The following is a 14916-nucleotide window of genomic DNA, read 5'->3' on the forward strand; positions in this document are numbered from 1 at the left end:
GAACCACAACAATTAGCTTTCTTCAAATTACCCAGATGGATTGATAATTGTATCATTGTTATATATGAATCAGCCTAAGCAGCTGCTAAAAATGCATCCCTACTACTGCCAATGGAAGCTAGATTAATTCAGTTACTTTTCTACCAAGGATTTGAACTGTCCATCTGTCTTACCAGATTGCTATGTTACCTTTATTCAGAAATAAATCCTGGTTGGTTTATTTCCAGATTAAAATGTATGGAAATATAACTTCACATGGGGTGAAATAACATGTTCCACCAATTGAATTGGACATTTGCAATATACTGAAACAAAAATAGACTAATCTGAGTTCACGAGTCACCATCCCCTCCCGCAAGATTCACATTCTTCAGTCAAGAAGACAGGTAAGAAAACCATACTTGTTTTACAGTATATCCATCCATCCACACATAGAGATATATCTCATGACTATTAAAGCTACAGGAGCCCTGTTCTTTTGGCATCTGGACAACATATTCCTGGCTGTCTTATCTTCTAGTATTAAAGTCCATTGCATACTGGAGAGATTGTTTACTCCTCACTTTAAAGCCTACTGTGAGAAACTTTCTGCCTGCAAGCTAATTATTATGTTCCAGTAAAACTATCTCCATCCCTCCCAACTGGGTTTTTTCTTCATGCCTGGATTAGAACTCCCATAATCTTCAGCTAAATAATGCTGGCTGGGGACTACCATGGAAGTAGAGGACTACAAAGCTCCCAGGAAGCAAGTTGAGAAAGGCTAAACTACTGAGATGAAAAGTACCCTAATTTCTCTGTCCAGAGCGAAGCTGTTTCTTTAGCACACAACTGGGACAAACAAATCATTCCGCTCCCATTTGCTCTGAGGCCTGGTACCACGAGAAGAGATGTTGACAAACTTTTTCAGGAAGGGCCCCTAGGCTTTCAACATCTGTCGAAGAAGCAAGAAATAAGGTAGCAATGTCGTGCAGTGTATTTCTAGGCCTAGCTAATGAGAAACAAATAATCTGCTAAGTTTTTGCTCATTGTGAAATTATAAAAAGTGAAACCACTGTGCCAGAGAAAAAATAAATATGGTAGTGAAATATTGCTTCTGATCCTTGAAAATTCAGGAAGCCAGCACATTAGATGTCTTGGGTTTGGTTCTCAGAAGATCTTATTCCCAATTTTAATCTTTGGTGGAATTTGTCCCTATTTCCTATTTCACTGGGTAGGATCATTCTCTGTGGTTGCGCCAATATCCATCAAGACCTAGTAGGTGTTTCTGAACAGTAATAAAATTAGGTAAATTGGATATCAGCATCATCCTGAATCCACCCTTTTTTCTTGTCTCACATACTTTGGAAATGAGAATTCAAACTCACTTTTCCCTCATGATGCAAGATTAATGTACTGGACTGGACGTGAAACTCAGGGTATGACTTTCCTAAGCTTGTCTCGGTTTAATCTATCATAAGGTTGTTTTTGAGATAAAAGCAGGAAGGAAAAATGAGATTGCTCTTGAGAAAATCTTAGTTTTAACCTGTTGGATGAAGCTATTTCTTACTGTAATGTGAATCAGGCATTATTTTTAGGACACTTTATTTATTTGTATCACACCCTTATTATTTTTACAAGTAACTCAAAGGGGCAAACACATCCAACACACCTTCCTCCTATTTTCCTCACAACAATTACCCTGTGAGGTGGATTCAGCTGAGAGAAAGTAACTGGTCCAAAGTCACCCCATTGGCTTTCATGGCTAAGTCGGGACTAGAACTCACAGTCTCCTGCTTTCTATATCTTCTGCATCAATTTAACTTATGTGGGGAGAGATGCTGGAGGCATGGGGTTTCTGATACGTGCAACGTTGATCTTCATGCAACAGAAGAGCAAGTAAGGCTTATCTCTCTTGTTAAACAAGATGGTGGGTTTGTGATGAAACCCTCAGGTGTCACTGTGTCAAATGAAGACTTGAATTTTGCAGTCATTTAAAATAAAATCTTCACCTGCCTAGTGCATCACCATTTCTCTTGGGTGAACTATCTGGCTGCATTGCAGCAAAATCTAACAGTGAAATGCTGACATTCTTCCTAGCGTGTGCCAGAATAAGAATTATGCTATCTTCACGCAGTCCAAGATATATTATAATAGAGATTTCACAACAGAGATGGAAGATAACATGGATTCAGCTACAACCTTCCTAGCCCAAAGGAGGTGATTCTTTAGGCACAAGTCATCACAAGTGTTATTGTTATTTTGCTTTTTTTTAATAACCCCCCCTTCTACAGATAATGTAATGGATGTCTCCTTGGTTGTGTCTGTAAATCATTCTAAACCATAGCATGGGTTATTTTTAGAAGAATGTGATGTAGGAAAGGAGTTGGTGAATAAAACATGTTTTAGGTAATAAACAACTGAAATTATAGTTTGCTGCTAACTTGCTGGTTGCAGGTAGGATTTGTATGATGTACAGTTTATAGTTTCCTGGTTTATTTGCCCCACCTAAGCATATAATCAATTCACAAAGAGGCAAAGTAAGAATAGTTTCATAATAGAAGAAAAAAAAAACAAATGAGGGAAATAAATCACCCATATGGAACAGTGTTTCTAACTAACTGGCTTTTTCAACGTTGTAAATGAGCTAATCAACTCATATACTGGATATGGTTCCTTTTCCTATTTTATTTGGTCTAAACCTTGGCTGCCTGGAGAAGAAACAATTTTCTTCCACCATTGTAGTTTTTGTTAGACTGCAAGAAAAACTGCAGTTGGAATAGTGAAACTGCATGTTTGTTCCAGCCATACCAGGAACTCATGCATAGTGTTTACTGTCCTGATAATTCTTATAAAGTGAGTTCTATAAATCTGCCATTTTTTTTTTCATTGGTCCCATGACCGCCCAGCTATGTCACAAAGCTTGGGCAACTTTTTGGAGGAGTCTACTCAAAGACAACACAGTGAGATGGAATGAAGCCATGAAGCACAAAGAAAAAATTTGTTGTTCTATGCTGGTATTATGGAAAACAGGCAGAAAGAATTGTAGCCATATTGGAGAGGAGAAAAGGCAGTAGGTCTTAAATAAGAGAAGAAGATTGGTAAATATTCTTCTTTCAGCCATATGTTGACTGCCTCAACCAAATGATCTTTCCATTTTCTAGGACAAGTTTTGCATTAAGCTAGAGCCTTCAGTACCCATTCCTATTCTTCCGAAAACCACATAAGAATGCTGCTTGTAGGGTAAGTTATCAATCCACTTTGATAGATAGACAATATGATGTTAACATAGAGAGGTACCATGCAAGAATTTGCCTGCCTTTGGATTACTTGTTGGATTACTATGTAAACTCGGTGATAAAAAATTGTCAATAATGTTGATTTCTATCAATGTATTTTGGCCAGGAAACCAAGAGCAATATTGCCATATATTGCCAAGATTGTTATGCTGTTTGGGAATTTTACAGGAATGAAAAGAACCATTTGAACTTTAATCTATCTTTGCAACTTTAGTAAATCAAATAGCAAATTTCTGCAAAAGAAATTGAATAAATGAAGAGCTGTAAGTGTCTAAGAGGTTGCTTTTTAGGGTACTGGCCTCTGGAAGTCTTAGGTGAGTTTGCTGTGGTTAATGCCAGAAAAAGTAGGATAGAACCCTCCAAGACTTTCATTCTGAAAAGGGATATCACTTACATATAGCAATTGTGTATTATTTGAACTATGGCTTTGGCCCAAACACTGAACGGCTTTCACATCTGTCTATTCCACAGTTTTGTACAGTTGGAAATGGTGTAACTTACATTTCTTTGAAATGTTATTTCTGTGGGTGTGTGCCTTCTACAGATGGAACCCGGCTTAAGAAAGTTGAACCCAGAGCTGACCAATGTGGTGGAATGATGTCTGCATTCCCACAAGGGAAGGGCTATCCCAAGATGCTTTTTCAAGAGGCAACTGGACTTTCTTTGTTTTTCCTTGAAGACATTTCACTTCTCATCCAAGAAGCTGTGGGAACGGAAGGATAGCTATTTAGAGAAGAAATTAGGTTTGTATGTTTTTCCACCTAATTTTCTTATATTCCAGGGATCAGAAAATACCAAACAAATTATCAGGCAGCAAATCTTCAATAATTAGTGGCAATTGGATTTGAGTTCATCATCACATACCAACTTTCTGGGAGGCTTTCCAAAACTTTTCAAGCTTACCATTTGTCCAGTAACCTTGTGACCTTGAAATAAAGTAGTATCTTCACATTGGCTCATTTCAATGCTCTTCTCTCAGCATTTCTACAGAGGTGGTAATCTAGCATTTCCCTTGGGACCAGTTTTGTCCAAATGGAATGGGGGAAGTTGAAACAGTGAGTCATGTCCTCTTGCATTGTTCATTCTAATCTAACCCACTCTGTGTCCCCCTTTTAATGAATGGATCAGGGAGATCCATACACATTTTCTTTTGGCAGAACTGAAGCATCAAAGACTCTCAACATGGCAACATTTTGTGCTGCCACCTACAGAACAAAGCATATCTTGACCCAGGAGTATTGCTAACTCACATTATTTCAGTGAATATGCGCTTTAATACAGGCAACTGAATTGGGTATTGTTTAACAGTTCCACATAAGCTAACCAATTCCATGATATTTTATACCATGATATATCTCTCTCTGTTTGTCTGTCTAACTATCATCTATCTATCATATAATGTGTTGGCCAAGATATAGGTCATAACAAACATACTGATAGTCGATATGTGTTACCAGATAGGGATACTTGCTCTTACATCATCTAATATATTTAACCAGAAGTTTCAAGAAGAGAATCCAATATTATTTGCATAAAATGTGCATTTCATGCCAATGAGCTATGCTTCTGAAGATCACTGGCTTGTTACTGAAGCAAAGTTAGCAGGACTTCCATGTTTTTGGCCCTCTCATTGCTTTAATGGCATTTGCCAACAATGATACTTATCTTCATGCCACGAAAAGCTTTAGCTCTAGCTCTCTGCAAATCAAGTTGCTGCTCATCCAGAAGAATCAGGCCAGGCTGCTTTTGCACTAGCTGGCAGCCTCAACCTTTATAGCAGCTATCTAATGCATTTGAAGACAAGGATGTGGACTTGCCAGTCTCTTGGCTTCAAGTCTACTTTCAATTATAAGTGTTTTACAGTCTGAGTTCACACATTGCATTAAACAATAATGTGTTGTGTGAATCCAGAAAAAAGTATCTCTAATTTTTTTTGCATCTAATCTGAATCCCGCCATTTTCAATTTATTCAGCTAACTGTAGTTATACAAACCATGGTGTAACATAGTACATAAAAACCAATCAACATGAATATGAAGGTATACACTATATACCCTCAATTCCCCACACATTCTTCAGGATTATCTTTTCAATTTGTCAATCTGTGGTAGAATTCTCCCACAGACCTTGTGAACACAGAAGGGATACCAAGACAGTTAAAGGACAGAAAGAAACAAGACTATTATAGAAGAAATTATTGAGTTCAGGGGAGGGCTGAAGCATGAGAACAGAACTCACAGTAACTCTGCCTTACAGTAATTACACAAGGGAGATGTGTGGGAGAACCATTTTGGTAGATTTTCAAGATTCTGTTACATTACCCTATTAAGAATTCCAGAAACTTAAGTGGTTCTTGTTTCCTGACTTTCCCAGCCTCACAAGGTTAACATTCATCTTGAAAGCTTCCAAATCCAGAGGTCACTAATATTACTACCAATAATATTACCAATTTCTGGGATCAGAAGAAATGTAACATTTCCCAAATTTTACAACATAGTGGTGCCACTGATAATGCCCCCCTTCCCCTTTTCATTAGAAAATCATAAACTGAATCTATACTTCAGCTCTATTGTTGCAAGCTTTTCATGCTATTATTTCTTATACAGCAACCTGACATGCAAAAATTATTCAGAAGTTAATGCTGTTCCAGTGTATCTTTATGTATGATGTGCAGAACTCAAGATTCATCCAACGATGCTGAATAATATTAGATTCAGAATTTTTGCACTGGGCGGGAGATTAAACATGCTCACTAGTAAATTTTGGGAGTTAAAGTCCAGACATCTTCAAGTTGCTAATGTCAAGAAATAATGGGCTAGGTGATCTGAAGGATAATTTTTAATTCTTACATTATATGGTCTTATGAAATACCCTTTTATATAGTGTACATAATTAAACAACGAAATCTTCTGCTGAAAATTATCATGAATGCTTCTGGGGAAGATAGACAAAGTAATGAAGGAGAAGATTTTTAGTGATTAGATTAATGAGCATGTATTATAGTAGGGGCACTCAGGATCAAATATTGGGTGCAAAGGAGCAATCGCATGGCTTCCTTGTCATCTTCCCAGGGGCTGGCCCTTATAGAATGACGGACTAGAACACACACCTTTCGTCTGACCCCCCACATGCTTTTTTAATGTTCTTTTCTAAGGAAAGCACTTATCTGCTTAATTTTTCAAGATGAGGTTGCTGTTATAAGTATGAACTGGCAATCTTTTCAAAAGCGGGGGTGTTGGTTGGTCTGAGGTGGGGGGTTGGGCAGGCCAGGCAGTAAAAAATATACTGGCATTGCAGCATTGGCATATTTGTACATGCAGACCACAGCTGGACAGAATCCAAATGTCATATGGAGTTCTCTCTGTGCCATTACACCTTCCCGGTAGCCATCGCTCAAGGGCCTCCATCAGGGAGCGTGTCATTCAGAGGTTTCACTAGGTTGGAGGATCAGCCATGTACACCATTACCCACAGCCTGGATGGTCCCTTTGACTGAATTAGCTGTACCTGTTTCCCAGGGGTGACAAGTCTCCCTTTCTTGTCGACACATCCTCTTAACTGTTGCCATAGTTACCAGCACTAGGTATCCTTTATCCCATAGAATTCTCCGTAATGATAAGCATAATGAAAGGAACATTTCAAACGAAAGGGCAGCCTCGTGTTCTTCCAACTTATTCTGTCCCTTAGGAGCAAGTATACTTGAGTAATGAATTAGATGGGATGGGGGGGGGGGCATAGGGGAATATTGCCTCCTGGAATCTCCCACATCAGCAGACAGAAACACAGCCCCTCCACCACCCCAACCTTTCTCATACCAGTCAAACCATTTCCTCTCTACTAGCTTCTTGGCAACATTTTCAGTACTACTTTCGTCCTGCAACTAGAGTAAGATGGCAAAGACAAGGTTTCGGCCTAACTTCTAATATTTCTGTTCTGGCACAATTCTTAAAGGTACAATAGCCCTGCTTTCTTTCTTAACTGGACACCCTAATCAAGTAACCCTTGAAGAACAGCCCTCTGTTCTTCAAGATGGGGTCTAAATGTACCCGAGGGAGGAAACTGCAGGCAAGCCTCTCTTCCCCTGCAAATAAAACTGTGAGGATGCAGAAATCAAAACTTCCTCTGCTTAATTTGAGTTAGCATGCCATCCTTAAAGGAACTGAAGTCCTAGGAGAGTTGTAGCATCTCTAGTTTCATCAAAGGTTTCCTCTTCTCTTCCACCTTTCTTTCAAAATGAGAGATAGAGAGATAGAAGGCACCTGGAAATGGGAGATTGAATTATTAATGTTTCTGCCTTTTTATTGTGGGGCGTTTGAGGTGGGGGGGGTGAGGATTCCTGTACTTTTAACTGAAGTGTGAAAAGCAGCATTTCAAGAAGTACAATAAGGAAAAAGAAAGCCTGTTGGATTTCCTTTAGTCCTATATGTGTTAAAGGAAAAGCAAGTCTGCCAGGTAAAAGAAAATTGGCAGTCTACAGTTTCCAAATTAAAATAGGCCTTTATTTTTCTCTAAATATTACAGCTACCCCCTGGCTTCCATACAACCACAGATGGCTTTATGAGAAATTCAGCTCCAACTTCCCTGTGTTCGTACAACACACCAAAACACAAAGTAGTGGCGTATGTCCTGCCAATCCACTGTGTGTGGCTAATTTATGGTTCAGTGCATCCTGCAAGCTCAGCAATTGGATTTATTGAGCAAGCCATACATGTTAACCTTGGGTATGTTCTGGAAATACATTCTAGTAAAACACAACTGTGTAATTTCTTGTCCTTTTATTTCTGTTTGCTCCTCTGTCCCTTTACTTTCCATCTATCACTTATCTTTCATTTTCAAAATTCTTGGTAATTAAGAATAAAACAGCGTGAAGGGAAGCGTGTTGGTCATAGGAAAAGATCCCAAACCATTATCAGGCCAATGTTTTTATGAAGTCAACTCAAAAGCTGAAAAAAATATGGAAACATTTACAATCTCCTCATCAGAAAGGTGTTGCAGAAAGAAATGGGGGAAAGAGGGGTGATTATATTGAAATGATAAGGTCTGTAATGTTTGAGTCCTGAATCAAGATTTCACATACGTTTTGTATACTCCAGACAAATGATTCAGCCTGCCCATCTCTATAATACCATTTGTCAGATAAGAGGCTACAGTTTTCAGTCCCATTTCTGCTCACTTCACCCCACCCCATGCTTTTTGGGATCAATTATCTAGCAATTTTCAATGCCATCTTGTGGCGATAGGGATGAACATCTAAACATCTGTGTTGAAGAAGTAACTTACTTTGTCAAGGTCTGTTTAGGATTGAGCCTCAGTCATAGAAGCAGGCTAAAGTCATGGGTTTATATGTCATGTACAAATTAGGCGATCATGTAACTGTGTGGAGATAGTTTAAAGTCAGTCTGGTTTGGAGTCAAATTAAGTCCCCATGGGGTTAAGGGAGTGGTTGATTGACTCCCTTCAGAATTCACAGTGAACAACCACTTCCCAAAGTTTGGAAGCTTTCTTTCCACTGCAGGATGTCTCCTCGTTTTGATTTAATTTTGACCCTAGTTCCATTCCCATGCACTTTCTATAACGGTAGTCTTTATCCAATGGAGATTTGAACTATGGAATTTGCTTCCTGCAGATGTGCTGACTTCCACCAGATTGATAGACTGATTGTGTGCCATCAAGTGAGTCTCAATGCCTAGGGACTGCAAAACTAAATTTCCTCCCTAGCCTGGTCTTTTAGGTCTTCCAACAGTATACTGCTTGCTACTTTAACTGAGTCCATTTCCCTTGTCCTCTTCTCTTTCCTCCTACCTTTCCCAGGATTAGAGCTTTCTCCAGAGAGCTAATTCGTCCTATAAGGTGTCCAAAGTAGGGCATCAAATTACATGGTTTTCATTCATGGAGTGTCACACTATCAATTTGTTTTGGTGGCTGTGTAGCTCTGCTGACTTAATATTACTAGACATGCCTACTCTGCTAGACATGCCTACTCTGTGCCAGCATTAAATGGATAAGAAAGAGAAGTGTTTTGCTGAGGTTGTAGGATTAGGTGGCAAATGTTTAATTTTTAAGTGCATGATTTGAGCCAAAACTAATATCCTACAGGAACTGACTTATTGGCACTAGGTTAGAGAATTAACAAAAGGATGAACAGAAAAATGTCTCTTGGCAGGAGGTTAACTAGCAATATTTAACCTATCAAAGAATCATTTCCAAATTACATAGGAAATAATTAGGCAGACAGGTAATCCCAGACACTCAGAAAGAAGATTGACTAGCAGAAAGGCAATTCTAGCCAAGATGAAGAGTGGAAACTGAAATTGAATATATTGAATGAGAAAACAATAATTCTGCATCTGATCCAGAGGTGGTATTCAGCAGGTTCTGACCAGTTCTCAAGAACCGGTAGGGTAAACTTTGAGTAGTTTGGAGAACCCACAAATACCACCTCTGACTGGAGATTTTACACTATCCTTCCCCTGTCATGCCCACCAAGCCACACCTACAGAACCAGTAGTAAAAAAAATTGAATCCTACCACTGATCTAATCCAAGCAACCAACTAGGTTTATAAAAGATTTGCCTTTCTGCTTCCTTTAACACTGTATTGTGGTGGGTGCAGGCCTTCCCACAGGCTGTAATGTTTAATTAAAATGAACACTCCAACTGCTCCCTGTCACAAAACCCAACAAGAAATTTGACAGAAAGTGGGGTTTCTGAGCCCTGAGTTCTTTGAAAGTATGGGCTTAGTATCAGAGCCAAAAAGAAATGATGTCCAAATACCATCATTTTCTTCTTCTTTACCAAAGCCCTTGATTTCCTATTTTGCCTCTTTTGAGAATTAAATATGATAGCAGCTGGCTATGTAAAATTGTGTTCAGCTGAGGCCAAAGACTGCAGGGCAGAAACTGCAGCCAAAATATAGGATTATTTTTTTCCCCAGGAAAAAAGTGGAAATGAAACTATTCATCTTGGTGATACAGGGATCCAGTCACAGAACTGATCTTAATGCGAAGGACTATTCCCCCCGCACCTTCCTACCATCTGGTTATGGGAATGGATCCCACCTTGCCATGAATAATTCACAGTGCCATCAATCTCTGTGTCCAAATATCAATGTTAAAGGGAGTCAAAGACCACTTACAACTAAAAGCTTTACTAAAAGGCTTGGCCAGGCTGGGATGAAAATGGACTTGCCCCGCATTGCAAGAAAAAGTATTGTGATAGTGATCACTATAGTGATAGTCATCTTACAATGAGCAGATCAACATTTCAGTAATATATACCAGATGAATAATTCTGAAATAAAGATTTGGAACAGTAGTAAACCATGCATGCACACGTGTGCATACACACACAATCCCACACACAGAATGAAGAGGAAGTGGAAAGGGAAAAAATATTTCTGGAGTGACATATTAGAAATACAGTGAGTGACTTCAAAAGGCCCAGTGAGCCTCCAAGGAGAAGTATTGGTTTCAAGTATCAACCCTGACATAGTTCCAGAGAGAGCTACTTTCCTTGCAATTTTACCCCAGTCCTCTCCTATAAGAAAAATTGGAGAGAATGTGGGAAATATGTGATCTCAATCACGCTTGGAAAATAAGAAATCCACCTTGAGACAGACATCAAAAGAGAGAGGAATCCAGCTGACAGACTCTGCCAGGATTATGCAGCTTGTATCATATATCTCCACCAGAGATTCCATCCAACTTCTAGCTAGTGCCACTGTGAACAGCACTGACTGCTGAAAACCGGCTCTGTATTATGCATTATATGTTCTCACACCAGCATTGCTCCTGATCGGCCTCTGCAAAGAACTTGGTAATAGAGCTTCGGATAAAGGCTTTTCCTGACAGTGATTCCCATGCCGTAGGGAGCAAATTAATTTGCTTTCTATATCAGTTACTTTGCTAACTAGATCTCAGCTATTTAAACCTCAGCCAGTCCACCCATCTCCCCAGGGCATGGTTCCTGCAATATTGTTACACTCTGATATTAAGTGGGGTAAAAAAAAAAAAAACTCACCCAGGGGTTTAGATATAGGCCAGGGATTGCTGAACCCATCTGGAACTACCAGATGCCATATCTCATCCACAGGCATACAGAAAAGGCTCAGACTTCTCACTCATCCTTCATTTCCAGAAGATGGTGCAGTAAATAAGGCAGGACTACAGGCCAGAATACTATTACCTCTTACTCAAGCCAGGCTGCCTTACAAGAGCAATGTTTGAAAATGTGTGGACTTCAAATCCCATAATCCTGTAGACAGCGTGGCGGGGGGATTTCTGGGAGCTGAAATCCACACATCTTCAAGTTGTCAAGATTGAGGAACACTGCATTAGAGGGTGCTATGGAGGTACACAAGCAGCAGAAGGATGTCCAGAAATTTTAAAAAGTTGCTGAATACAGGAAAACAGGACAGCCTGTTGGACTGGAGATTAGGATAAAAAGCCCAGAGGCCCAGATTCCTTGTGAATGGCTTGAGACAGATTAAGACAAATGAAGGGATTCCTGTTGTTCTGAAAATGTTGCCTGCAATGAAATCTCTGCAATCTTCTCCATACCCATTGCACTATACCAGTACCAATAGCTATACTAATAAGTATGACTAATGCACTCTTGGCAAAGTCTGAGCATTGCTATTCCTGATGGCTTAAGTGACTTGTTTTATGTAAATTCTGTTCAGCAAAAGTATTAAATAAAAGAATATCAGAAAAAAGAAGTCTTTGCCAGAAAAGGGGGCGGGGGAAGTGGGTAGCACATGTGAAAGAGACAACTCAAAATAAAAACAGCAACTTATTTATGAAGCTTGTATGCAAAATTAAAAATAGCAATGCTCTTAAATTTTTTCCACTTATAACATTCCCATAAAAAGAAGACATGGTCAGACACATGCTATTGGCCAAATAAAGAAGGTAAAGGATCTATGGATAGAAGCTCTGGTCAAGAGTAGGACAGATGAGTACTATTCATGGACAGTTCAGCATTCCACAGCATGGCATCTTCCAGATTTGGCAAATTACAATCCCACCACTCCCCAGCTAACCATCTTGGTTAGAACGATGGAGTTTTAATCAGATACAGCTAGAGGGCATCATGTTGCAAAGAGCTGAAATAGTTCTGGTTGTTCTACAAGAAAATATGCTGACATTAACACCATATCTAAATAAACAGAGAAGCTGGAAAATCAGGTTTATGACATCACTCAGACAAGAAAAACAAGCTAGTGGACTTGTCTGTATTTGCCTAGATTAGGTTTCAGTTTTGAATACTACTTTGGTTGGAACATAACTTTTTGTTACCATACAGCATACCGTGATCGTATTGAGAGGTTCTGTCTGAACTGCAACTTACTCAGACAATGGATTGTGCTGAACTGTTGATTGCACAGTAGATGAAAATTATTACAACTTAGTGCAATGTTTTATCCTGCAGGGCAGCCCAGGTAACAGTTTCTTTTTTCTTTTTAATTTTACTACCATCACAGAACTCAGCCTATCTTCACCTAATGTCCTTCAGGCACATTTGGATATTAACATCTATAGTTCACATCGGTCTTCACCAGCACTCTTCAGAAAAAGGAAAGGCAGTTGGAAATTCACAACCAGAGTGAGCAAATGGTACCCTCCAAAAACGCTTAGAGATTTTGCAAGATAATTTAGCTGGGGAAGGAACACAATGACTACCTACAACCAAGCACTAGGAATCCATATAAATGTAGCTATTGGCATGAGTGTAGAAAATTATGCTTGGAATGGAAAAAGTGGCCAACAAGAAGGCTTCCCTTCAAAAGAGTGGGAATAGGAACCATCTATTAAACCTGAAGGGAAGATTAAACAGATAAAAGAAAATATTTCTTTACATAATGCATAATTAACTTGTAGAATTTATCAGAAGAAACTAGGGTCACTCATGTGGATGGTGATAAAAGGGTAGGTGGTAAATTCATGGAGGGCTTTAATGTCTTTATTGATTTATAAATATTTATTTATTATTTATCAATAACTCAAGGTCAATATTATTTATCAATAACTCAACACACATGAAATTCCTTCCTCCTCCTATTTTTTCCCCTACAACAACAATCCTGTGAGGTAAGGTGGGCTGAGACAGACTCAGCGTCACCCGACTTGCTTTCATGTCTGAGGTGGAACTAGAACTCACAATATTCTGGCTTCTAGTCTTGTGCCTTAACCCCAAATGAAACTGGCAAGTCAATCAAAGCTTAGTGTTATCTTTGATTGGGTTGTCTCCCAATACTAATTACAGGGGAACAATAAAGGAGAAAGACATGCTTCCCTCTTATTCTTGCAAGCATCCTGTAGATATTTTTTGGACCACTGTAAGAAACAAAATGGAGGATTATGATGGACCTTGGCTTGACCCAGCAGAATTGTTCATTACATTCACAGTCAGCATAGACAATGTTAATTGAGGATTATAGGAACTAAAGTTGACCATATCTAGAAGACACATTGGGAAGACTGGCAAAATATCAGAGGCTACATCAGTCAGAAATGATCCCCAAAATGCAGATGTCCAGAATTTTCCTGTAATTGCAGCTCAGTTAAGAAATGCTTTAATGTCTCTGTATCTATCAACACAGTTTTCTTCCAGGCTTTCAGTGCTGACATTCCTATATAACTGCTACTGAATGTTTTGCAGCTCTGAAATCAACCTTGCCTAAGATACTGACAGATGAGAATGAAATGATGGCTTACTAATAGCCATTAAAACTTTCTGTGCAGGTTGCAAGTATGAGAAGCTGTGATTAAGAAATCCAGTTTATATAAAGCTGCAATGTCAGTGTGCTTTTATTGATAAGCTGCACTCTGTATGTGTACCTTAATCCTTGATCCCACTTCTTGCTACATCAGAATTGATGTTTCCAGCACTGTGCATATATTCTGGGAGAGAGCATTTAGTGGAAATGTAATACCCAAATGTACAGAACTGCTCTTCTTGCCTGCTATGAATTTCATGACTGTTAAATGTATGTGGCACATATGTCTGTACTAGAGTTTTGACAGTAATTTATTCAGATGTAAATTTATGCAAGTAGTATGCAAATCATTTTCACTGTGCTGAGTATATACTTAACTGCATTACATATATGCAAATATATATAAACATCATATTCCCAGCCTTTTATAGAGCAAAGTTGGGGGAACCCTCCAACTCCACAGAATTCAGTTTTAAGTAACTGTAATACTGAAAATGAATTCAGGAGTTAGGTTTACCTACTATTGGTGACACATAACAGCAGATAGACTGTGTAGAAAAGTATTTTCTGACATATACCAGGTGATTAGATACTTGGAAGGAAAACCCTAGAAGCAATAAGAATGTTATTCCATAGTGATTGAGCTGACATGCAAAAGAGTTCATAGTCCAACAAGCAACTTCAAGCTCTGTTTGGACTTCTAATGTCAGATCAATGCATGGATTGATGCTCAGACCTTCTTATGTTAGCAGTTAGTACATCAGATCTAATGGAGTTATAACACTACTCTGATCCTGTTATTGCCAATAATCAAGTAAAAATCTTCACTTCTCTTTCTAGAGCATAGGAAGTTGTCTGCAGGAGCAAAACTGTAGTCCAAATAGTTATGATAAACTGAAAATGGGAAACAAAGAGGTACAAAAATA

General features: G+C 38.9%; 1 long non-coding RNA gene across 1 annotated transcript; it reads left to right on the forward strand.

Annotated features, from left to right (window-relative positions):
• The first annotated feature begins 3096 nt into the window (after window positions 1-3096).
• Window positions 3097-4224, forward strand: LOC148131198 (uncharacterized). Its single transcript, XR_015748329.1, has 2 exons — window positions 3097-3219; window positions 3820-4224. It is a non-coding gene; the product is annotated as an uncharacterized LOC148131198 (long non-coding RNA).
• Window positions 4225-14916: the final 10692 nt, after the last annotated feature.

Source organism: Notechis scutatus, chromosome 3 (assembly GCF_049901735.1).
Source record: "Notechis scutatus isolate UNSWTSFEM ecotype Mainland chromosome 3, rNotScu1.2, whole genome shotgun sequence".
In the NCBI taxonomy this organism is placed as follows: Eukaryota; Metazoa; Chordata; class Lepidosauria; order Squamata; family Elapidae; genus Notechis; species Notechis scutatus.